The sequence below is a fragment of the Vulpes lagopus genome, chromosome 3 (genome assembly GCF_018345385.1).
Source record: "Vulpes lagopus strain Blue_001 chromosome 3, ASM1834538v1, whole genome shotgun sequence".
NCBI classification, from domain to species: domain Eukaryota; kingdom Metazoa; phylum Chordata; class Mammalia; order Carnivora; family Canidae; genus Vulpes; species Vulpes lagopus.
This window is the reverse complement of record NC_054826.1, coordinates 27293304-27318299: the sequence shown is the minus strand read 5'-3', so window position 1 is coordinate 27318299 and position 24996 is coordinate 27293304. Positions and strand designations below refer to the sequence as shown.

The following is a 24996-nucleotide window of genomic DNA, read 5'->3' as shown; positions in this document are numbered from 1 at the left end:
GGCTCCTGAAAATATCCTAAACTCCTTAACATAGACCTGGCTCTGACCTTTAGGATAAGCCTGGGAAGAGGGAAAAAGAGAACCAGAAGGCCACTTCCCATGGAGCAGCCAAGCTGAGACCTGGCAAGGCAGAGGATGACAGTCCAGGAAAACTTTCTAGACCTGAGGCCTCCATCATCTCCCTGGAAGTCTGCCCACACAACCACACCCACCTCTTAACCCTGCTTGAATTAAATGAGGACTTCACAATTTTAATAGCCTTACCCAAATCTGAAGATAACCCAGTGCATCCATGTCTTAATGTGTTTGGGCTGTTATAGCAAAGTACCAAAGACTGAGTGGCTTATCAACAACAAATTTATTTCTCACAGTTCTAGAGTCTGGGAAGTCCAAGATCAAGGGGCTGGCAGATTCAGTATCTGCTGAGCCAGTTTTCTGGTTCATAGATGGCCATCTTCTCTCTGTAACCTTGTATGACAGAAAGGGTAAGGATGCTTTCTGGAACTTCTTTCATAAAGGTATTAATCCCATTCATGAAGGTAGAACCCTCCTAAGGATCCCACCTCCTAATACCATCACACATGGTTATAGGATTTAATACGTGAAATTGATAGGGTGGGACACACAGCATTCAGTCTATAGAAATCTATTTCAAAAATATTTGTTATTAATTAACAATCAACATGTAATAGCTGATTATTAGACTTATCACTTATCACCTAGTAAGAGCAATGTTTCTGACAAGATGTGGAATTGAAATGTAATTTCTTTTAGCTATCTCACAATATGTGTACTTTTTCTTAAATAAGTGAGCTCTTAAAAATTACTGATCAGGTAAGTCTTCAGCTTTTTCCATGTTTACCTAAGCAGTTACCTTTCCCCCACCCCCATATGTCATTTTCCTTTTGTAGAGGAGGAAAAACTTTTTTCCTCTATCCTCTTAGGTTCAATCCATGAGGCCCTGCTAATAAAATTGGAAAAAGACCTCTACAGGAAAAAAAAAACATATAAATTTTATTTGCTGTTAATACTTTTATGTGGCATGGGGAGCTACATAGAAAAGAAGTGAAAATTGCAAGAAGCAATTAGATCTGAGAGCTTATATACCATTATAACAAAGAACAATAAACTGTGGAGATGTAACAAGACAAAGGAAAAGGGGTTTGGACTTCTAGGAGTAGTAAATTTGGGGAAGGTAAATATATGGGAGAAACTAACAGAGGAGACCAGGATTATTTCAGTAAGGTTTATTTATGCAGATTCAAGTTGCTGCTGTCTCCAATGACAAGAATCATCTTCTCTTCCTGGTACAGGACTGCTTCACAAAGGAAAATTTATGCCCTGCTTTCAGACAGAAATGAGAAGGTAGAGAGCTTTTCTTATGTCTGTTGTTTCTTAGTTACTTACAGCTCAAAATAATCCTTATGGCAGAGTGGCATAGTTTGGAGTGACATATTCTAATCCCCTTCACTTTCTAGACTGTAAGCTCACTTACAAAATATAAGTATAAAATAGGGTACTATTTTGAAATATCAATTAATGTTTCCACTCCACCACGCCCACACAGTCAAGACCAGGCCAGGCATTCTCACAGAAGGATTTCTGTTCCCAAAGTATGACAGGGGAAGAGCATAAAGAACTACCCAAGTGGAGGGATACATTTTGCAACAGTCAGTGACAGAAGGCCAGTCAGTACAGTGAAACCAGATAAGGATCTCCAGGATAGGTTACACCCCAAACTAAACAGCTTCCTCTTTGTCACCAATGACAAGACCCAAATGGCAGCCTGAAATAGAAAAGATGGTGATTTTTATTAAAATTAAGAGTTATCTCCTGCACACCTATGTTTCAGACCCAGATACACACCTACTACACATGCAAGCTTAATAACTACCAGTTATTTTGTTGAATATCTGAGAGTTCCATAAGTCATAGTCTGAGAGTTCCCAAGTTGTAACTTGGTTGCTATTGTTCCTTATCACCAAAATCTTATCATTAAATATTCTTTGAGGGTGCCTGGGTAGGTTGGTCAGTTAAGCGTCTGACTCTTAGTTCTGGCTCAGGGTCATGATCTCAGGCTCTTGTGATCAAGCCCCATGTCTGGCTTTATGCTCAGCAAGGAGTCTGATTGAGAGTCTCTCTCTCTCTCTTCCTCTTCTCACACATACTCTTTCTCTGTAAAATAACTAAATAAATAAATAAATAAATATTCTTTGGAAGATCATCAACTTAGTGCCTTTTATTTCTTTTTTTAAAATTTATTTATTTATTTATTTATTTATTCATGAGAAACACGGTGAGAGAGAGGCAGAGACACAGGCAGGGGGAGAAGCAGGCTCCATGCAGGGAGCCTGACGTGGGACTTGATCCCGGGACCCCAGGATCACGCCCTGGGCTCAAGGCAGGCACTAAACCGCTGAGCCACCCAGTCGTCCCTGCCTTTTATTTCTTAATGAAGCATTCTGGGTTTCCAAACTATGTATAATGAACATCTACAAATCCGCTGTTGTGCTGGATAAATAAAACATTTTAGATATTTTTAAAATCCTTTGTGTTTTTCTCCCAAATCTCATCCTAGTTCCATAAAATAAATGAAACCATTAATGTTTTATATAGCTATTTGTGTATGTGGGACAATTAATTACATATATGTAGTTTCATGTAAAAATAATAAATTATTTTATTTTTTTAAGCTTTATATAAATAGCATAGGGAGTATCCTTCTACAACTAGTTTTCACTCAATCTTATTTGAGACATCTCCATTAGTGCTAACTCACTAATTTGCAGAGCTGTACCACAACTTATTACTTCTCTGATTGATAGCAATTTTGTTTAATTACTTGCTTTTATAAAGAATACTGAATGTCTATTTCTTTAATATTTCCTTCCACTCATGTGCAAAAATATCTGTAGGGTACATGCTCCAAGTCATATTGCTGGACTATAGGATATGCACACCTGACTTTACTAGGTGTTGCCAAGTTGCTTTCCAAAGTGGGTGTGCCCATTTGATTTCGTAGCAGTATTTGACGGTTCCAGTTGTTCCACTTCTTCATCAACTCTTGATATTGTCAGTCTTAATATATTTTGCCAATTTTATGGGTATGAAATGATAGAGTACTTTAAAATTCGATTTACCAGGGCACCTGGGTGGGTCAGTCAGTTGACTCTGCCTTTGGCTCAGGTCATGATCCCAGCCAGGGTCCAGCCCCAAGTTGGGCTCCTTGCTCAGCAGGGAGTCTCCTTCTCCTCTCTCCTCCCACCTCATGCTTTCTGCTCTCTCCCTGTCTCTCTCTCCCTGTCTCTCTCTCTCTCTTTCTCTCTCTCTCTCAAATAAATAAATAAAATCTTTTTTAAAAAATTTATTTACCTTGGAGTGCCTGCCTGGTGCAGTCAGTAGATCATGTGATTCTTGATCTCACGGTCATGAGTTCAAGCCCCACATTGGGGCTTTTAACTACTTAAAATTTAAAAATTCTTGAAAAAAATTGGATTTACCTGATTAGTGGAGAGGCATGTTTATTGGAAAATATGATGCCTTTTCTTTGAATAGTTTGTTTGGATTGTTTGCTCATCTTTCTTTTGGTCTCCTTGCTCTAAAAGAACCTTCAATATTATCAACTATGTATGGCAAATCCATTTTCCCAGTCTGCATTTTCTTCTTTTACTTTTGTTTTTTGCTATCTTAATATGTAGATGTTTTGAATTTTGTGCAGGCAAATTTCAGTGTTTTCCATTGGCATTTTTGTCTTATTTTCATGATTTAAGGAGTGGAGAATAATGTATATATCCTACAATTTTTCTAAAAGTTTTACTTTTCACGTTTAGATCTTTAATCTTCCTGGAATTGATGAGTTTATTAATGTAAGGTGAGGATCTTGTTTTATTTTAAATTTATGTGTACATAATATTTTCCCAGTGAGATTTATTAAACGGTCTTGTCCTCAGTGATCTGCAATTCCATGTCCATCATATCAAATAGGTAGAGATACGTGGAGTCTGGTGTCAGGCTCTGTTTTGTTCCATTAGTCCATTGTCTATTCTTTTCTTTTAAAATGATGGCAAATAAAGCAATCTGTAAAGTGATCCTCCCTCCTTCCTTTCTCAGTGATCTCTAACATTCTGACTACATGTAGTCCTTTACTCTTCAATGTAAATATAGTATCAATTAGTTAAGGTCCTCAAAAAAATCCCAGTTATGAGTCAAACTGCCTTTTAAAACTAAAGAGGGCACCTGGGTGGCTCAGTGGTTGAGCATCTGCCTTTGGCTCAGGTCGTGATCCCGGGGTCTTGGGATTGAGTCCCGCATCTGGCTCCCTGCAGGGAGCCTGTTTCTGCCTCTGCCCATGTCTCTGCCTCTCTCTCTCCCTGTCTTTCATGAATAAATAAATAAAATCTTTTAAAAAATCAATGAGGAGTTTTTAAAAATCTGAATACTCACACCTATTTCACTAACTGTTTGAGGCATTTAGTAGCTAGAAGAATTGTACCTTTGTTTAAGGCCCTAAAAGTCCTGGGAACAACTGTCCTGACACTTTCTGGAGCCATGTCCATGGTAGCTTTGGAGAGAATGGCTTGGCCAAAAACTTTGTTTTTCTAATCCCAGGGAAGATACAAACTCAGCAGTTGCTGTATGGTGCTCCAAGTGATTTGCCCAAGGACCTCCCACTGAGATCTCCATGAACTTGCAGCTTGGATAACTCAGTGAGGTCATCCCCTGCAGATTCACAGGCAGATGGCCAAACCCTGACACAAAGCTGCAGTCAGATCCACAAACAAGTACATACACATAGCCTCTTCCCTATAGATTGAACCCATGGTCTGTATCAATTAGGAAAAACTCCAAAGGAGAGTAAATCAGGTCAGCCTGGGTTAATGTTTGCAAATAATTAAGTTTTAGATAAGTTTTAGGATGAACAGCTTTTGCAAAAGGCTTGTATCCATAGATAATTTTCTACTAAAACACTAGAGTAACAAGTGCTGTATTTGCCTTATAGAATTCTAAATTCAGCATATTTTGCAGCTAAATCTAGAACTGGAAGAGAAATTAAAGGTAATGTACTTCAGTGCTGGTTCCCAATCTTGACTACACTTCAGAATTTTCTGAGTGGCTTCAAAAACCTCAATGCCCAGGCTGCACCCTAAATAGCACTGGGTAGGGAGACCAAACATTCGTATTTTTCAAAGCTGCTGAAGTGATATCATGGTACAGCCAGTGTTGAGAACCAATGGCTTAGTTCAAGCCTTTAAAAGTATATTAATAAAATGAGATTTTAAGAGGTTAACTCACTTTTAATCATATTCTGAACTTAAACTGTCCAATTGGTAGGCTTGGCCACTTGTGACTTTTTAAAGATAAACTTATTAGAATTAAATAAAATTAAAAATTGAGTTCCTCACTTACATAAGCCACTTTTCAGGGGCTCAAATCTCACATGTGGCTAGTAGCCACCGTGTTGGGCAGTATAAAAACAAATTTCTGCCATCACAGGAAGTTCTTTTGGTCATTCCTATGATTTTGATGTCTTTCTAATCATTTGGTAACTTCAGAAACATTTTAAATTATTATCACAGAATGATCAATATAATAAAAAAATTAAACAAGTACAACTCAACATTAGCATGTATATCTGTAAAGCACCTAATACTACAATAAAAACAACAGCCTCTTGGGCAAGTAGAGTTGTGACTCAAATCCAAGAGATAACCTCCCACTCTACTTCTATTAAAATCAATGAATAATGATCCAGGAGGACAGTTTTTTGGGGTTTTCCCCCCTTGTTTAGTAAAGTGAGCACATGAAGGAAGAGGGAAGGGGGAACTATATTTTTCCAGTGACTGGTTCATCAGGCTTGGAGCCAACTCATAAGTGTGTCTAGGCACAACCTTGGCCCACAAAGAGCATAAAGGAAGTTGATAGAGGGCAATCTCCTCTTCATGGATTAAAAACAAGTTCTTATACAAGACATAGTACAAGAACTAAAGTAGGTTTTCCCAACCTTTATAGTAGGATTTCTCACTATCACAGTCTTTTTTTAAATTATAAGACAGATTTTTGTCACCTAAAATTTCTTCGCCTCTTATAGTAAACACGCCATGAAACAGATTTCATAAAGTGGGTTTGGTGCTAAAGGGATTTGAATCAATTTATGTTGGTTGTTCTTTTGTCACTGCAAGCATCTATAAAAGTATCAACATTTTATTTTTTGTTTTTTTCAGTTGTTTATGAAATTAAAACTAAATACCACTGTACCAGAATATATTGTTCCTTGTCTTGGGGCTTCAGTTTCGCATTCCCAGATGCATTATATCAAGCAGTGAGATAGCCATGCCTGGGTCTAAATAGGAGGAAGCCAGAAAGTCAGTAGCATGACCATAAGCCAACTGGGATGATTGCAGTGTGCGAGGTACTATTCTGAGTGTTTTACACAGATGACATCATTTAATTCTCACAACTCACAATGAGGTGCTATTATTATCCTCATTTTACAGATGAAGAACCTGAGGGACGAGAAGTTAAGGAATTTGCCCAGGGCCACCTAGCTCTAAGTGATAGAACTGAACTTCTACCCCGGCTAGTCTGACTCCAGAGCCCAGCCTCTTAATTACTCTTCTATTTTCAACATGTACATACTTCATACTAATGTCATATTTTTGGCTGTCAAGATCAAGATCACAGACACTGGATTGGACTGGTCCACTTGGGTGAGAAAAAGGTCCACTTGGGTGGGAGAAAAGGTGTGAGCATGTGCCACCTTAACCCCAAGATTTCCAAGATTGCTTTCTTGGGGTGGGGAGACCCTTCAACCTCACTTTGACACCTATCTCCTCTACTCCCTGCCACTACACACAGCACCTTCTTTGCAAGGGCAATCATAGTGGCTGCAACAAAAACTATTACCAGGGACTGGGAAAGAGCAGGAAGCGTCCTGCAACAAACAGCAGACGTACAGACGCACCTGAAGAGGTTACTCAATAGTCCCTAGTGTCTGGGCCCTGGATAGACACGGGGGAGTAAGGTTTCCTGGCTCAAGGCAGGGGGCCGAGATGGATAGATATCAGCATTAATTAGACCATTATATAAAACATCACCTTTCTTAAGGCCATATTCTCTCCTTTGTAACCTTTACAAATCTCAGCATGTTTCTACATTGCAGCCACGAATATAAATAAGAAACATGGTTTATCCCAGGGATACTAGTTTCCCAGGCTACTTGAACCAAATTATTTTCTCACCCAGAGAGCAGCACGATGTTCTTATAGGCAACAGAGTATTCTTTGGGTCTTTCATACCCACTGGGTTTCTGCTTGTAGGGTACTCCAACTAGTGCAGCCTTCCTGCACAGCCTTGCTTTGAGCCCTTCAGATTTGTTCCACTACCCCACAGTGATTCCACTTATTTATTTATTTATGTATAATGTTATGATTTAGAGCAGTTTGGGGTCCATAGCAAAATTGAGCAGAAAGTACAGAGTTCCCGTATACGCCTTGCTCTTTCCCTTACAACCCACATAGACATCATCAGTGTCCCTACAAAAGAGGTGCCTTTGTTACAACTAATGAACTTGCACTGACAAGTCATAATGACCCAAAGCCCATAGGTTACATTAGGGCTTACTCTTGGATGTCAGACATTAATCTATGAATTTTGACAAATGTGTAATGGCACTTATCTGCCACTATAGTATCATTCAATTATTTATGTTTGAAGTATATCCTGTATATATTTTGTTCCTGCAAGGCCCTACTGCTTTTTTTTTTTTTTTAATTCAGAGATGGTCCCATTGTTTGGGGAAGCTTGTAGAATAATTCTATCTTGTCACTGTGAATTCATGACCAAGACCTGTGCATTAGGTCTGAAAGTGAGTGACAGCCAAGGAGGCTGGGACTCTGAGAGGCTCCTCAGGCAGCCAGTCTAGAAGCCAGAATCCTACAGTTGTCTTGGCAACAGCTGAAGTTTCTTGTCCTGGGCTGAAAAGCGTGTTGTCTCTTCATTTATGCAAAGTCTATTTTACACCTTCAATCTGCCTGGGGCATAAATATGCCAGGAATGGAACCCTCAGGATTGGATTTCCTTTTCTGATTTCAAAACAGAGGGGAAAATATCCACAGGAGGAAATGAACAGGAGGACTGCCCGCATTGCATACTGGGTCTTGGGTTCAAATATTCCAACATAGCCAGAATCTAAGCTGGGCAAAGTCTTAGCTTGCACACAATTTTATTTTAGTTGCAACTTTTATAGACCATTACAGAAAGAAAGCAATGGCAATCCTTTTGCAGGGACTCTGCCGTCACTTGGTATTTTTAAACCCCAACACAGAGAATTTTGAAAGAGAAAAAAAAGAGTTTAACCTCCTTAAGTGACTACATATTTGATTATGTCTAATATATGTGAACTATTATTTAAAGAGCTCAGAGTACTCTTCAAATGTGGGCTTGCTCTAGTCTAAAACACTTAGGAAGTCCATCAGCCTTGAATTAGACAATAGACATTCTCTCCACTTCTACTTTCTTCTCTAATTGATGCTTCAATTTTGAAGCTGAAAGAGTTGCAATTTCCTTGATTGTCTCTCCTTCAAAATTCCCCAGACCATTGCTTATTCCAAAGCCCAAATGTCTGCCTATCCCAGTTGTAGGTATGTAAATAGCATTTAATCTTTCTTCCTTCCTTTGAAGAACGAATAATGAAGTCTCTAACAAACATCCGCCAGATTTTATTTTAGAACTGGAAGGATAACTGGATTTCCTGGAGCAACGAGATTCACGTATTTCTACTCTCCTGTAACTTAAAATCACTAGGGGTGGCCACCCACCCAAGTGGTTATGTGCACCTGGGCAAGAACAGTTTGGGCAACAGCCAGACAAAAGAGAGTGTTTGGTACTAAGTAGATCCAGGAGGCTCCCCTAAGTCTAACATTGGGAGATCAGACCTGTTCCTGGCAATCCTTTGTTATCAAGGAAACAAAGCATAAAGACTAAGGAGAATATTTTATGCTTTCTCTCCCTTCCCTGAGCAGAGGATGTCAGGCGCCCTGGAGGAGTGGGGAATCTCATAAGTGCTCCACCTGGCAGTGGCAAAGGACTGTGTTGGAACAGGCTGAGAACCAAGAGAGATTCTGCTCACTGGCCTCACACCCCTGTCCTGGTCTGAGATAGGGAAACCCATCATCTGTTATCTTTTGAGACTCCATACATAATAGATACCCCAGAAAGGATTCAATGCCACAAAGGATCCTACATTGAGGAAAAAACAGAGAACACCTGGTTTTTGCCTCTAAGGAAATTCTGAAATGGTTGTGGCATATTTGCTTTCCAATAACCACACTATGCTTGGAGTACAGACAACAAGTGCTTCGGGGGGAGGTTTGACAAATTTTAGCGAGGGGGCAGGGTAGACTCAGGGACCAAAGCCTCACAGAGGCAATGTCCAAATGGAGATCTGAAGGAGCAGTCGAGATTGGCTAGGTTGAAAATAAGGGCAGGAGGGGCATTCTACCCGAGAGGGAAAGACCTGGCAAAGTCACAGAGACCTTGGGCTATCCCTTAGGTAATATCAGCTATCAAGCTGTTACTAGGGTAGGAATTTCTTCAGTGATGGGGCTAGAGAGGTAGGAATTTCTTCAGTGATGGGGCTAGAGAGGTAGGCTATCAAGCTGTTACTAGGGTAGGAATTTCTTCAGTGATGGGGCTAGAGAGGTAGGATTCAGCAAGATTGTAAAGGCTTTGATTACTCTAAGGCTAGGATGAAAAACTCAAACACCTTCAGGAGATAGGGCAGAAAGTAAAGTGGTGATACGGTGTAGCACTTAGTGAGCATTAGTACTGCTTAAGAGCAATGAATTTACATCTAAGGACATCAAATCACTCAATCAAAATACCTTGGCAGACAGTACAGTTTGCCTCCTTGGCCACTCATATAAGGGTATAGGCCCCAGGACAAATGGAAACCCCATCCCCAGAACACAGATCAGTCAGCAAGAGATACCATAACTAAGCTAACAAGAACACAGAATCGTAAAGTCATTCAGGCAGCAGCATAGCTGATGCTGAGACTGGGAGGCAGTTGGCTGATTGAGAGCTCAGCTACTTTAACATTCCATAAAGTGGGGCGCCTGGCTGGCTCAGTTGGGGGAGCATGAAACTCTTGATCTTGGGGTTGGGGTCGTGAGTTCGAGCCCCACATTGGTGTAGAGATTACTAAAACAAGTAAATAAAAACATTAAAAAAAAGATTCCATAAAGCAAAACCCCTTGTTTATAATCATGATACACCCCTTACGATTCCTATGCTGAGGGCCGGGGTTCCCACCAAACATACCTCAAAAAGGAAGAGACCACCCCATCATTTTTTTTAATATTTTATTTATTTATTCATGAGAGACACAGAGAGAAAGGGCAGAGACACAGGCAGAGGGATTAGCAGTCTCCATGCAGGGAGCCAGACGTGGGACTCGATCCCGGGTCTCCAGGATCATGCCCTGAGCCGAAGGCAGATGCTTAACCACTAAGCCACTGAAGTGGCTATTTGTTTTTATCAATAAACTTCCTATCCCCACATGATAGCTTTACTCATCATCTGTCTTCTTTATTTTTTCTTATCTGTTTTCTTTACAAAGATCAAAAGTACAATGAAGAAGCTTCTATTTGAGAGTTATTCTTTTTTCCTTAAATTATACACTATAAAGTTTTCCTTAAAACTTTGCATTCATGTATGAATAAATAAGGCCTTGCACATATATGCAAGAGACTTTTTTCCACCTACCTACAGTGCCTGCCACGGGTCGGGGAAAGTGCAGTCATTTCCCATGAGGCTGTCAGAGGCCCAGGACTCACACTTTGGTGAGACTTTAAGCCTCACAGATTTTGAACACAGATTTTGTGGGCTTGTGTGTATGCACACGTGTCTTTGGAGGGCAGGAAGTATACTGAATCACCGTGTATCCTCCTCTGTGCCTGCCATGGTACAAGTCCCACACATCTGCTGAACTGTGCAGGCAACAGCGTGCAGCTTGTTGAGTGGGTGCCCTGGGTATTTATGACTTGATTATAAATTCCTTAATGCCATCTTGGAGGAGGAAAAAGGGATGAGGAACTTACTATGAACATTACTAATAACTGAGCTAGGTGTTTTATGTACTGTTTTATATCTATGCCTCACGATCTTACGATATAGTCACTTCTTCCATATTATGAGGGAGGAAATTGAGGTTCAGGTAGCTTCCCCAACATCACAAACTATTGTACGTTTGGTGGTCTGACTTCAGAACCCAAAATCTGAACTCAAGAAGGGAAAAAGAGAATTCCCTATTGAGAAGGAAAAGTATTGACCTGGCCTACCTGATAAGTGCTATTGAGTGGAAATTCTCATGTTAACTTTTCCTTTTCCTTTCCTTTTCTTTTTCTCTTTCTCTTTCTTTCTTTCTTTCTTTCTTTCTTTCTTTCTTTCTTTCTTTCTTTCTTTCTTTCTTTTTCTTTCTTTCTTCTTCCTCTCTTTTCCCCTTTTTCCACAAATCAGGCTCTTACAAGTTTGGAAGATGAATAAATCACGTTACAAACCTCTGATAAAATCAGATTTCTGAACCTGCAAAATGAGATATGATGGAAAGAAATATTCCCTTGCCCTGTGATGACCCTATGAGGATATATCCCTCCTGTGAGGCGCAGCCTCAAACAAATGGTCAACTTCACCTGTACACTACATTCACAAACCCAAAAGTGAAATTTCAGAAAAATCTCTTTGAAGTCTCTTTGCTCATACAAGCAGCTTTCAAAGTACAGTCCCTCAAATCTATTCCTATCCAGCCTCTCAGCAGAGATCCCAGACGGTCATCCTGCCAAGGTGCCTCTGTCATCAAGGTAACAACTAGAACCAAGATCAGATCTCTCAGGACTGCATTAGCATTTCTTCCTTCTGACCCATAATTGCACATCAGCACAGAAGGAATGTGCTCAGAATGAGCCTTACAAGTGTGGTAAGATTCTAAACAGCAGCAAGTGGCACTTTATTGGCAAGAAAAGCCCAAGCTAATTAGGGAGAAATAAATGAAAGCTTTTCATTTAGCCAGAGAAGGGGATAAAATAATCAATAAGCGAAAGTTGCTAACATGGATAAAGTTGAGCAACAGACCTGTAATAAAGGAAGACTAAAGAAACAACCAGACAACAAATAGATTTATTTAATGCCTTTTCATTATTTATGGGCTTCTGTCTCACAATACTTGATAGACTAGGCATGCAGGAAGTAAGGCAAGAAAGAATAAATCTGTGAGAAAGAGGATGTTAAATGAGTCCTCCCATCCTCTACTTGTTTGTTTGTTTGTTTATTGAGGAATCTCTGACCTTTTACAGAGGAAGTCTCTTGAATTCTGCAGTAAAAAACCTGAGAGACAAATCTAGAAAAGGAGACAGGGATAAGCAAATAAGAGACCTAGCTGGAGAAGTCAGTGGGTCGTAACTCAAAGTTCTTTGACTTCCTCAAACCCAGGTCAGAAACTGTCCATCAAATGCACTACTATTCAGGCATTAAGAATAATGTATTCTACTTGACATAGAAGGATGTTCATGATACTGAATACAAAGGTTAGTTATGATTTTTTAAGTTTTTATTTTAATTTCAGCTAGTTAACATACAGGGCTGTATTAGTTTCAGGTGTACAATATAGTGATTTAACATTTTCATTCATCGTCTGATGCTCATCACAACAAGTGCCCTCCTTAATCCCCATCACCTATTTCACCCACCCCCACCTACCTCCCCTCTGGTAACCACCTATTTGTTCTCTATAGTTAAGAATCTGTTTCTTGGGACACCTGGGTGGCTCGGCAGTTGAGCATCTGCCTTTGGCTCAGGGTGTGATCCCTGGGTTCCAGGATTGAGGCCAACATCCAGCTCCCTGCGGGGATTCTGCTTCTCTGTGTCTCTCATGGATAAATGAAATCTAACAAAAAAAAAAAAAAAAAGAGTCAGTTTCTCGTTTTGCCTTTTTCTCTCTCTCTCTCTCTTTCCCTTTGCTCATTTGTTTTATTTCTTAAATTCCACATGAGTTGAAATCGTTTGATATTTGTCTTCTTCTGACTGACTTATTTCACTTAGCATAATAGCCTCTAGGTCCATCCATGTCATTGCAAATGGCAAGATTTCATTCTTTTTTATGGCTGATATTCCACTGTAATATATACACATATATCACATCTTTATTCATTCATCAGTTGATGGTTGCTTGGGCTGTTTCCGTAGTTTGGCTATTGTAGCTATAGTAGATAATGCTGCAGTAAACATCAGGGTGCATATATCCTTTTGAATTAGTATTTTTGCATTCTTTGAGTAAATACCTAGAAGTATGATTGCTGGATCATAGGACGGTTCTATTTTTAAATTTTTTAAGAGCCTTCATTAAGATAGGTTACAAATTGATATTAATTTGTATTAATACACTTTTATTGTGGTAAAATATATATAGCATAAAATGTATCATTTTAGCCATTTTAAGTCTATAATTCAGTGACATTGAATAAATTCACATTTTTGTGCAACCATCATAATTATCCATCCTCAGAAATTTTTCCTCATCCCAAACTCTATACCCACTTAAACAAGAACTCCCCTTTACCTCCTTCCTCATTATTCCACTTTCTGTCCCTATGAGTTTGACTATTCTAGACACTTTGTATAAGTGGAATCATACAATATTTAGGTTTTTTTGCATTTGAATTATTTAATTTAGCATAATGTCAACAAGTTTCATTTGTGTTATAGCACAGATATAGATCAGAATTTCATTACTTTTTAAGTCTGAGTAATTTTCCATTGTACGTATACTCCACATTTTGTTGATCCACCCTTCCGTCAATAAACACTTGGGTTATTTCTACTTCTTCGCTATTGTGAATGATGCTGCTTATGAACATGGGTCTACAGATATCCGTTTGAATCCCTGCTTTTAATTATTTTGGGTAGGGACACCTGGGTGGCTCAGCGGTTGAGCGTCTGCCTTCAGCTCAGGGCCTGATCCCAGGATCCGGGATTGCGTCCCACATGGGGCTCCTTGCAGGGAGCCTCCTTCTCCCTCTGTTTCTCTCTCTCTCTCTCTCTCATGAATAAATAAATAAGATCTTTTTAAAAAAATTCCTTTGGGTATATACTTAGAAGAGGAATTGTTGAATAATATGGTACTTCTATTTGATTTTTTGAGTAAATGCCATACTGTTTTCCACAGCAGCTTCTATATTCACATTTGATACCTATTTAAGTACAGAAAAACAGAGACAAAGATTACATACCAAAATGTTAGCAGTAATTTATAGGTTGTGAAATAATAGGTTGATTTCCCCTAAGTTTTATTTATGTGTTGATAAAAAACAAATTTCCCCAAAACTTAGCTCCAGAAACTACAAACATTGATAATTTTTTTTTGCAATTTCTGAGGGCCAGGAATCTGGAAGAGCTGAGCTGGTTGGTTGGCTCTAACTCAAAATCTCCATCCAGGGAGGTTATGGTGAAGGTGGCAGCTAGGTCTGCAGTCTCTGAAGACTGGATTGGGACTGGGGGGAGATCTCTTCCAAGTCTCACCCCTATGGCTTTTGGCAGGAGGCTTCAGTTTTTCACTACAAAGCTTCTCCATAAAACTGATTGTGACATGACTTTCCTCAGAACCAGTGATGAGAGAAGAAGGAAGAGGCTAAGGCACAGTCTGCACGCACAGTCTTACAACCTAGTCTCTGCAGTTATACACCAGTTTTGCACATTCTGTTGTTCACACAAGACCCATTCTGCTATAAAGTGGTGGGAGACTATTCAAGAGTGTGAATGTCTGGAGATGGGGGCCCCATCCTAGGGGCTGGCTACCATACCCAACGACCTGTATTTTCCTCCTCTGCCCCAATGTTATTGAGATTACAATTGACATGTAGGGTTGTGGGAGTTTAAGGTATCCAACATGTTTATTTGATATGTTAATATACCACAAAATGATTACCACCATAGCATTAGCTAACACTTTCATCTTGTCTCACAATTACCTTTTATTGTGGATAGAACACTTAAGATCCTTTCTTAGCAACATTCAAGTATATGATACAGTATTATTAGCTAAAATCACCATGTTGGACATTAGATCACCAGAATTTATTAATTGTATAACTGTAAGTTTGTACCCTTTGACCAATATCTCCCTGTGTCCATCACCTGCCTAGCCCTTGGTAACCACAACTTCACTCTCTGTTTTTCTGAGTTTGGCCTTTTTAGCTTAAACATATAAGTGATATCATACAGTATTTCTCTTTCTCTTACTTCACTTAAACTAATGCAAGGTTCATCCACGCTGTCACAAATGGCAGAATTTCCTTCTTTCTCATGGTTAGATAATAACCCACTGTGTGCTTATATGCAACTAAGACATCTTTATCCATTTATCTGTTATGGACACAGATTATTCCCATTATCTTAGCTGTTGTGAATAATGCTGCATTGAACATGGGAGTGCTGATATCTCTTCAAGATAGTGATCTTTATCACCCAGAAATGGGATCGCTGGATCATATGGTAGTTCTATTTTTAATATTTTGAGGAGCTTCCATACTGTTTTCCATAGTGGCTGCACCAATTTACTCTCCTGCCACCAGTGTGCCAGGGCTCCCTTTTTTCCACATCCTTCCAACACTCATTTCTTGTCTTTTTTGGATGATAGCTGCTGTGACAGGTGTGAGGTGACATCTCCTTGTGGTTTTGATTTGCATTCCCCAGCTGATTAGTGATGTCAAGAACCCTTTCGTGTATTTTCAAATGTAATTAAACTGTGTATCTTTGTGATAGAAAAGAGATACAGGAAAATGCCAATAGTTTGTAAAACATGCCAAATCATTGAAAGACAAAAGGACAGTTAAAATATCAGGATTTATTCAGCTACTGTCTAACGTCAGAAAGAACCAATTGGCTACAAAATATTTTCATTGAGAGACATTTTTACTACTGTCACTCAGTTGGGTTTGGCCCCATCTTCAGTGATCACCTGAAACAGAAGCACAGGGTACCTGATGATCCTGGCTGGAGGTCCTGCAGCAAGTCCACAGCAGGGGTGAGCACACAGAATCCAGGAGCCTTCCATTAGGGCTGGAGATAAACTTTCAAAGTACTTCTGGATAGCCTGCTGCCATGGTCCCATCTTTGGTTGATCCTTTGTTGAGGACTGAAATTGGACAGTTTTACTGAAGGAATAAAGCTAACGTTTTGTCTATAAAATATATCTGCTTCTGGAACAGATAACATATCACCATTATTTTGCTTGCGGTTTAAAGATATTTAAAAACTTCTTTCAAAGTTTTAAGTTACAAAATATGCATTGTAGACTGTATAGAGACAAAAAATATGAAGGGAAAGAATTAATCACCTTATTCTAATGTCTAGCAATAAATAGAGTGGTTGGTCTTTGGAGTTGGATAAGCTTGGATCCAAACTCTGGCTCTGACATTGAGTAGCTGTGCAATCCAGGGTGTTACTGAGCCTGAAAAATGGGTATATTCATAATATCCCCAAACTGGGAAACAAAAGAAATGCCCATTATCTGGTGAATGGATAACCAGGGTTAACAGGGCTGTATTCAAACAATTGAAGATTTATTCATCAATAAACTATCAACATGTGCTATGGCATGCACAAAACTCCAGAATGTTTTGCTAAGTGAAAGAAGTCAGATACAAAAGGCCAAAGGACTAGATGTTATGTGATTCCATTCATATTAAATGTCCAGGAAAGGCAAGTTTATAGAGACAGGAAGTAGATTTGCAGTTGCCTGAGGCTGGAAGGGGGACTGAGGATTAACAATAAATGGTCATGAAGAATCATATTGTGGGAATAAAAATGTTCTAAAACTGAATTATGGTGATGATTGCATCACTCAGTAAAGTCACTAGAAATCACTGAATTGCACACTTGAAATGGATAAATTCTATGATATATAAAATATGCTTCAATAAACCTTTTTAAGTATGGGAACCAGTCTTCCCACTTGTAACAGTCTGTGCTAAAAAAATAAAAGCATTAGTGGTAAGGGTTAGGAAAAAAAGATAAAAATCTCAACTTCTGGTTACTGTTTAAAAGAGAATATCTGAAAATGCTCAGTGCAGGGTCTGGCACAGGGGGACACTTGAGCAATTGCCTGGTATAACAGCTAAATATCAGCAACTATAAACAGTAAAAGGAAATATGATGAAATGTATTTTTATGCATATATTTTTCTTTTTCTTTCTTTTTTTTAAAGATTTTATTTATTTATTCATGAGAGACACACACACACACAGAGAGAGAGAGAGAGAGAGAGAGAGAGGTAGAGACACAGGCAGAGGGAGAAGCAGGCTCCACACAGGGAGCCCGACGTGGGACTTGATCCCAGATCTCTAGGATCAGGCCCTGGGCTGAAGGCAGCGCTAAACCCCTGAGCCACCCAGGATGCCCTCTATGCATATATTTTTCATATAAGTAAGACAATCTTGTAGAAGTCCTATTTCTTGCCTTTACTCTATCATCTTTTCTGCATTATTATAAGTCTCTAAGGCATCCCATGATGACATGGAGTATACCATATGCCTAAACATAATTTAAACATTTACTCATGGATATTAGTTTTTTAAACTTTGCTTTATAAATAACCTTAATGAATATCTTTTTCCTTAAGTCTTAATGTATTTGTAGAGACAATCAAAAAATTCAGTAAAGTTGCAGGATACAAAGTCAATATAGAGAAATCTATTTCATTTCTATTTCATTTCTAAACACCAATAATGAAGTAGCAGAAAGTGAAATTAAGAAATCACTCTCATTTACAATTGCACCAAAAGTAAGATACCTGGGAAATAACCTAACCAAAGCGATGAAATACCTGTACCTTGAGAACTATAAAACACTGATGAAATTGAAGATGACACAAAGAAATGTAAAGACATTCCATGCTCATGGGTTGAAAGAACAAATAATGTTAAAATGTCTATATTATCCAAAGCAACCTACACTTGTAATGCAATCTCTATCAAAATATCAACAGCATTTTTCACAGATCTAGAACAAACAATCCTAAAATTCATATGGAACCACAAAAGACCCCCAATAGCCAAAGCAACCTTGGAAAAAAAAAAAAGAACAAAGCTGGAGGCATAACAATTCTGGACTTCAGATTAAATTACAAAGCTGTAGTGATCAAAATAGTATAGTACTGGCACAAAACAGACACATAGATCATTGGAACAGAATAGAAAAGCTGGAAATGAACCCACAACTATATGATCAGTTTAATCTACAACAAAGCAGGAAAGAATATACAATGAGAAAAAGTGAGTCTCTTCAACAAATGGTGTTGGGGAAACTGGACAGCCACATGCAGAAGAATGAAACTGGCCATTTCCTTACACCATACACAAAAATAAATTCAAAATGGATGAAAGACCTAAATGTGAGACAGGATACCATCAGAATCTAGAGGAGAACATAGGCAGTAATCTCTTTGACATTAGCCATAGTAACTACTTTCTAGACAATGTCTCCTGAGATAAGGAAAACAAAAGCAAAAATAAACTATTGAGACTACATCAAAAGAAAAAGCTCCTGCACAGCAAAGGAAACAATCCACAAAACTAAAAGGCAACCTACAGAATGGGAGAAGATTTTTGCAAATGACATATCTGATAAAGGGTTAATATCCAAAATATATAAAGAACTTATAAATCTCAATACCCCCCTAAAAAAGAATATTCCAATTAAAAAATGGGCAGAAGACATGAATAGACATTTTTTCAAAGAAGACAACAGATGGCTAACAGACACATGAAAAGCTACTCAACATCATTCATCATCAGGCAAATGCAAATCAAAACTACAATTAGAGTTCACCTCACACTGTCAGAATGGCTAAAATCAACACAAGAAACAAGTGTTGGTCAGGATGTGGAGAAGGGGGAACCCTCTTGCACTCTTGGTGGTAATGCAAACTAGTGCAGCCACTGCAGAAAACAGTATAGAGTTTCCTCAAAAAGTTAAAAATAGAACTACTGTATGATCCAGCAACTGCCCCACTAAGTATTTACTCAGAGAATACAATAATACTAATTCAAAGGGATACATGCACCCCGATGTTTATAGTTGCATTATCTATAGTAATCAAACCATAGAAATAGCCCAAGTGTCCATTGACTGATGAATGGGTAAAGATACTATATATATATATAAATATATACTACTATATATATATAGTACATATATAATGCTGTTGATATTTTGATAGAGATTGCATTATATATATAATGTTATATATATATATATATATATATATATAATGAAATATTACCCTGCCACAAAGAAGAGTGAAATCTTGCCACTTGCAATGACATGGATGGAGCTAAAGGGAAATAAGTAGAATAATTAAGAATAAGAGGGAGACAAATACTGTGTGGTTTTACTTACATGAGGAATTTAAGAAAAAAAACAAATGAGCAAAGGGAAAATGAGAGAGAGAGAGAGAGAGAGAGAGAGAGAAATCGAGAAACAGACTCCTAACTATATAGAACAAACTGATGGTTACCAGAGAAGGGGGGGGGATGGGGAAAATAGGTGATGGGAATTAAGGAGGGCACTTACTGTGATGAGCACCAGGTGATGGATAGAAGTGCTGAATCACTATACTGCACTCCTGAAACTAATATTACACTGTGTGTTAACTAACTGGAATTCATATAAAACTTAAAAACACACACACAAATAAAATTATAGGATCTGAGCATACACACATGGTTTGTGCTGCTGTTGCACGTTGCCAGATCACTTCCCGGAAAGTCTTATTGCCACTTATACCGCCACAAACACTGAATGGAATCCCAACTTCATCCTATAGAGACATTGAATACTATTTTAAAACCTTGTCTAATTTGGTGAAAAGTGATATTGTTTTTTTCAGCTGAAGTCTCTGTGGTTGGTTACTAGTGAGTCTGTGGATGTTTTGTGTGCTTATTAGGAATGTATTATTTCTATGAATTGTTGGCTTATGTCCTTTGTACCTATTCATCTTTTGGGATTTTGCTGTTTATGATGGACTTGTATGAATAGTCCATTGAGGGATCCCTGGGTGGCGCAGCGGTTTGGCGCCTGCCTTTGGCCCAGGGCGCGATCCTGGAGACCCGGGATCGAATCCCACATCGGGCTCCCGGTGCATGGAGCCTGCTTCTCTCTCTGCCTCTCTCTCTCTCTCTCTCTCTCTCTCTCTGTGACTATCATAAATAAATAAAAATTAAAAAAAAAAAGAATAATCCATTGAGAACTATAACTATCCTTTGTTGTACTTTTCTTCCAGATTGCTAAGTTCTTTTAATTTTACTAATAATGGGTTGGAGTTTTAAACACTCATAAAGTAAAGGTCACTTTGTAAAGTAGATTTGTGGAAGATTCAGAGAGAGAGGGGCAGGGGTGGAAGGAAAGGGAAGACACCGCATTCTTCACCTGCTTTATAATTTAGCCTACATGAATAGGTCCATATATGGACTTGATCACAACTGTCACCTTCATAATCACAATTTAGCTCTCATGGTTCAAAAACTACTTCCTAATCTAGCAAACCATCAGCGCCACAAGCCCTCTGGACCTCAGAACTGACTCAGGATTAAACTGAAATCCAAGCATTGCGATAACATTGTTCTTATATTAAATTTGTCCTAGAACTGGGCTCCTAACACCAAAAGATCAAATCATAGTTCAGTAATATCTCTCTGATCAATATGCAATTTGCTAAAAACTGTATTACTCTCACTTTAGATAAACTAAAGACTGGAGATGTCAATTAATCAGTAGGGAATGTGTCATGTGGATATTTTCCAAAGGTGTAAACCCAGGGGGTTACCATCATTCATTACGAAACATCCCTATTTGCTCAATTGGTTGCTAGCATAGGTAAGAATTCCCCTTCTAGATCTGTGTCCTCTAAAAACATTTTGAGAAATTCTTCCCAAAAATGATTTGTTAACATGGAGAGAAAATGGTCACATTTTGGAATTGGTGTTCGTAAATAATAAAGATAGTTGAGGATGTCCTTAAATATGCAATTATTAGGTTCAAAATAATGGAAAAACCAATCTTCAAAGGTGTCACTAGCTGTGTGACTTTGGGAAAGTTAACTTATTCCTAAATCTGTTTCCTCTTCTATAAAATAGAAATTAGGGATCCCTGGGTGGCTCAGTGGTTTAGTGCCTGCTTTCGGCCCAGGGCGTGATCCTGGGGTCTCGGGATCGAGTTCCTCGTCAGGCTCCCTGCATGGAGCCTGCTTCTCCCTCTGCCTGTGTCTCTGCTTCTCTCTCTCTCTTATCCCTCATGAATACATAAAATCTTAAAAATAAATAAATAAATAAATAGAAATTAGATCTTTACCCCAGGCCCATACAATGGCTTTCAGAAATTTTAAGTCACTGAGCCCATCACAAATACTCAGGTATTCTTTGATTCTTAGACCAAGGAAAATTAGCTAGTAGGTCAAGAGGCTTAATTTCTTGAAGATTACAGTCAGGTAGGAGAATGAATGAAAGAATATTACTTGTTTTTTGTTGCTTAAAGCACAGTACTAGGTACTTTTATCTTCTTCTTAAACCTACACAACACTGGCTGTTACTTCCATTTCAATGATGAGGAAACAGGCTTGAAGAAATCACCCTGCTTTTTACACAATGAGCCAGATGCTTCCCTAAGACACATTTTTGGTGTTTCTTCCATTTGATTAATGCCTAATTTGTTGAACTTGTTATCTAACTGCCTACATGAAATATCCTTTTTGATGACTAATTTTCAGCATCTCAGACAAGATGAAAGGGAAGTTTTTTTTTTTAAAGATTTATTCATGAGAGACACAGAGAGAAAGAGAGGCAGAGACACAGGCAGAGGGAGAAGCAGTCTCCATGCAGGGAGCCTGACGTGGGACTTGATCCTGGGTCTCAGGATCACACCCTGGGCTGAAGGTGATGCTAAACTGCTGAGCCACCCAGGCTGCCCAAAAAGCAAGTTTTTGACATTGCTCCCAAAGCATACATTTCCCAGTCTTCCCAATGAGTAAATGACAACTCCACCATCCCAGGTGCTAAAACCCCAAACCTCAGTTGTCCTCAATTCCCTCAAACCCTACTCTGATCTTTAACAAGTCCCTTCAACTCCATCTTCAAAATACATCCAGAATCTGGACCACCTCTTACATTTCCACTACCACTCTGGCCAAAACCACCAGTGGCTCTCACTTGTATTATAAATATCTTCCCAAGTGGTTTATTTCTGCCCTTGTACCTCTTCAGTCTATTTGCACAAAGCTACCAGAATGATCCTGCTAAAATGAAGGTCAGATCCTGTCATCTCCCTGTTCAAAATCTTCCAATGGATTCCACTGTGACTCAGAGTAAGAAACAAAGACCCATAGTGGCTTCAAGGTTCCAGATGACCTGCAGTTGATACCACTGCTCACACTTTCTATCCTTCCCCATGTTGCTTACTCTACTCCAGTCACATCAACCACCTGGCTGTCCCCTCTGACAAGATGATTCTAAATTGCGAATTCCATCGGGGCTCCCTTCCTCATTTCCTTCAGGCTTTTATACAAAACTACCCTCTCCGTGAAAGCATCCTTCACAGCCCTGTCTAAAACTTCAACCCCCAATCACTCATGTTCCCAGCCCTGCCTTCCCCTGTTTCTTCAACACTTCTCCCCAATATACTACATTTTGTGCTTATTTATCTTGTCTCCCCTCACTAGAGTGTCATCTCTACGGGACCAGGGAATTGGGTCTGCTTGTTCTCTGCTGTATTTCCCAGTACCTAACACGTGGTGAACACACTGTAAATATTTCCTGAAAAAGTGAATGAGCTTTTAACTGATATCTGCTTTGTTCCACTCATGATGTCCTCCATCTCACCTGAGAGCATCCTTTGCAGACACTTAAACTTTCCTTCACATTACCACTTGTGCCTTTTAACAGGTAGAGCAGAACTTTCTTAAAATCTTCCACACCCCTCTTCAGGCTTTCCTCTCTATCTTCCTGACCAGTTCTGGGTCACGTGACAATCTCTAGGGTAATCACTCGCAAAGGGGATGGGACCACCATTGGCTCCTATGGTTTAAGCATGATTTATTCTCTGTGACTGGGTCTATGGCTGCTGGAATAAAATCAGGTTAAGAAGGAAGAAGGGAATAGATTTTATTAGAAAGGAATAAGTGGGGATCCCTGGGTGGCGCAGCGGTTTAGCGCCTGCCTTTGGCCCAGGGTGCGATCCTGGAGACCTAGGATCGAGTCCCACGTTGGGCTACCGATGCATGGAGCCTGCTTCTCCCTCTGCCTGTGTCTCCGCCTCTCTCTCTCTCTCTCTCTGTGACTATCATAAATAAATAAAAATTTAAAAAAAAGGAATAAGTGTCTGCCATATCTACTGAATCATAATTTCATGTCTGTGATGCCAGTTGAGTTTTACCATCCTTATGAGGAAGGATAGATGGGTATTCGAACCATTTTACAGAGGACAAAAGAAAGCCACAGAAAGATCCTCCAGCATGCCTGCATCATGCACTAAGTCAGAGGCAGGACCAGTGTGGTCTACCTAAGCTGAAGGTTCTGGAGAAGCAGGGTGCTTTAGAGAAAAAAAAGTACAGCAGAAATCAGAGACCCAGGATCCCTGGGTGGCTCAGCGGTTTGGTGCCTGCCTTTGGCCTGGGGAGTGATCCTGGAGTCCTGGGGTCAAGTCCCACATTAGGCTCCCTGCATGGAGCCTGCTTCTCCCTCTGCCTGTGTCTCTATCTGTGTGTGTATGTGTGTGTGTGTGTGTCTCATAAATAAATAAATAAAATCTTAAAAAAAAAAAAAAAAAGAAAGAAATCAGACACCCAGGAATTCATTTTCACTCTGCATGAAAGAACTGTATGACCTTAAATAGGTGTTTTGATCCCTCAGGGCCTCAGTTTCTTCATCTGTAAAATGAAAATAAACTCCCTTTCTTGCTCCAGAGGGCTTATTAATCATTAAGACTTTCTTCTTATCTGTTGAATTCAGCTCAGGCAGAGAAACAGGAGTGAATTGTTGGACTTTAAACCCTGCACAACCAAAAAGGAAGAATTAGCTCTTCTTTGTAATAATCTTTTTTAAAAAATCCCCTATTGTTCTGAAAATAAATACATAAGGATGATCCTTTTAAACCTTAGTCTGTTCCTGAGGATTTCCTTGCTCTGCATCACTAAATCCCTTTTGTTCCAGCTTTGCAATTTGAGAAACACAGGTATTTCTCAGCAGGTTGTCTGTTCCTCATTTAGAAATCAAGTCCCCTATGAATACATAGTTGGAAGCTTCTATTTCAGAGCCTCTTCCTGGAGCCAGCTGCAGATGCTTTTGTAGCTTGAGAGCTATGAAACCCCAATATCTTCCTGGCCAGGGTCCTAGTGTACACAGTTGCCAGGCAGCAGTCATTCCAAATTCTGCTGTTGAGCTTCTCACTTCCATGCATCATTCCTAGTATGTCACCTGGCTGAGAGATTCAAGGGTTTTTTGTTTGTTTTGCTGAAGGAGTGGCTTTTTAAGGGCAATGGGGGGAAGATGGCTATGCAATTGTTTACTGAACATTACATGTTATGCTCTAGGTACATATGATGCATTTTCCGACCTTCTGACTTCAGAGATTTACAATTTCCTTTTCTGCAGCGTCAAAATTAATATTTAATAACTTTTTACTTTCAGATAGAAATTTAAGGTGTTCCACATATTATCTCATGTGATGTTACAACTAAGAAAAATTAGGTAACTCTCGCAAGATTGTTAAACTGGTAAAGAATAGAATTGAGCTCAAATCCTCAGATTACCAGGCCGCCCTTCAAGTGTCATACAAACCAAGTTTTATAATTTTGGTGCTTTCAGTAAATGTGCTGTCGAAGTGAGCACTTAATTTTGGCGCTTTCAAAATGGGCAATTATTTGTACCTTTACCCGCTATCAGAGTCTGGGATATG

The 24996-nt window shown here is 39.2% G+C and overlaps 1 long non-coding RNA gene across 1 annotated transcript; it reads right to left on the bottom strand.

Annotated features, from left to right (window-relative positions):
- Nucleotides 1–12881: 12881 nt before the first annotated feature.
- LOC121487251 lies at nt 12882–19862 on the bottom strand. Its single transcript, XR_005986810.1, has 3 exons — nt 19773–19862; nt 16032–16186; nt 12882–12940 (listed from the first exon to the last, which is right to left on the bottom strand). It is a non-coding gene; the product is annotated as an uncharacterized LOC121487251 (long non-coding RNA).
- Nucleotides 19863–24996: the final 5134 nt, after the last annotated feature.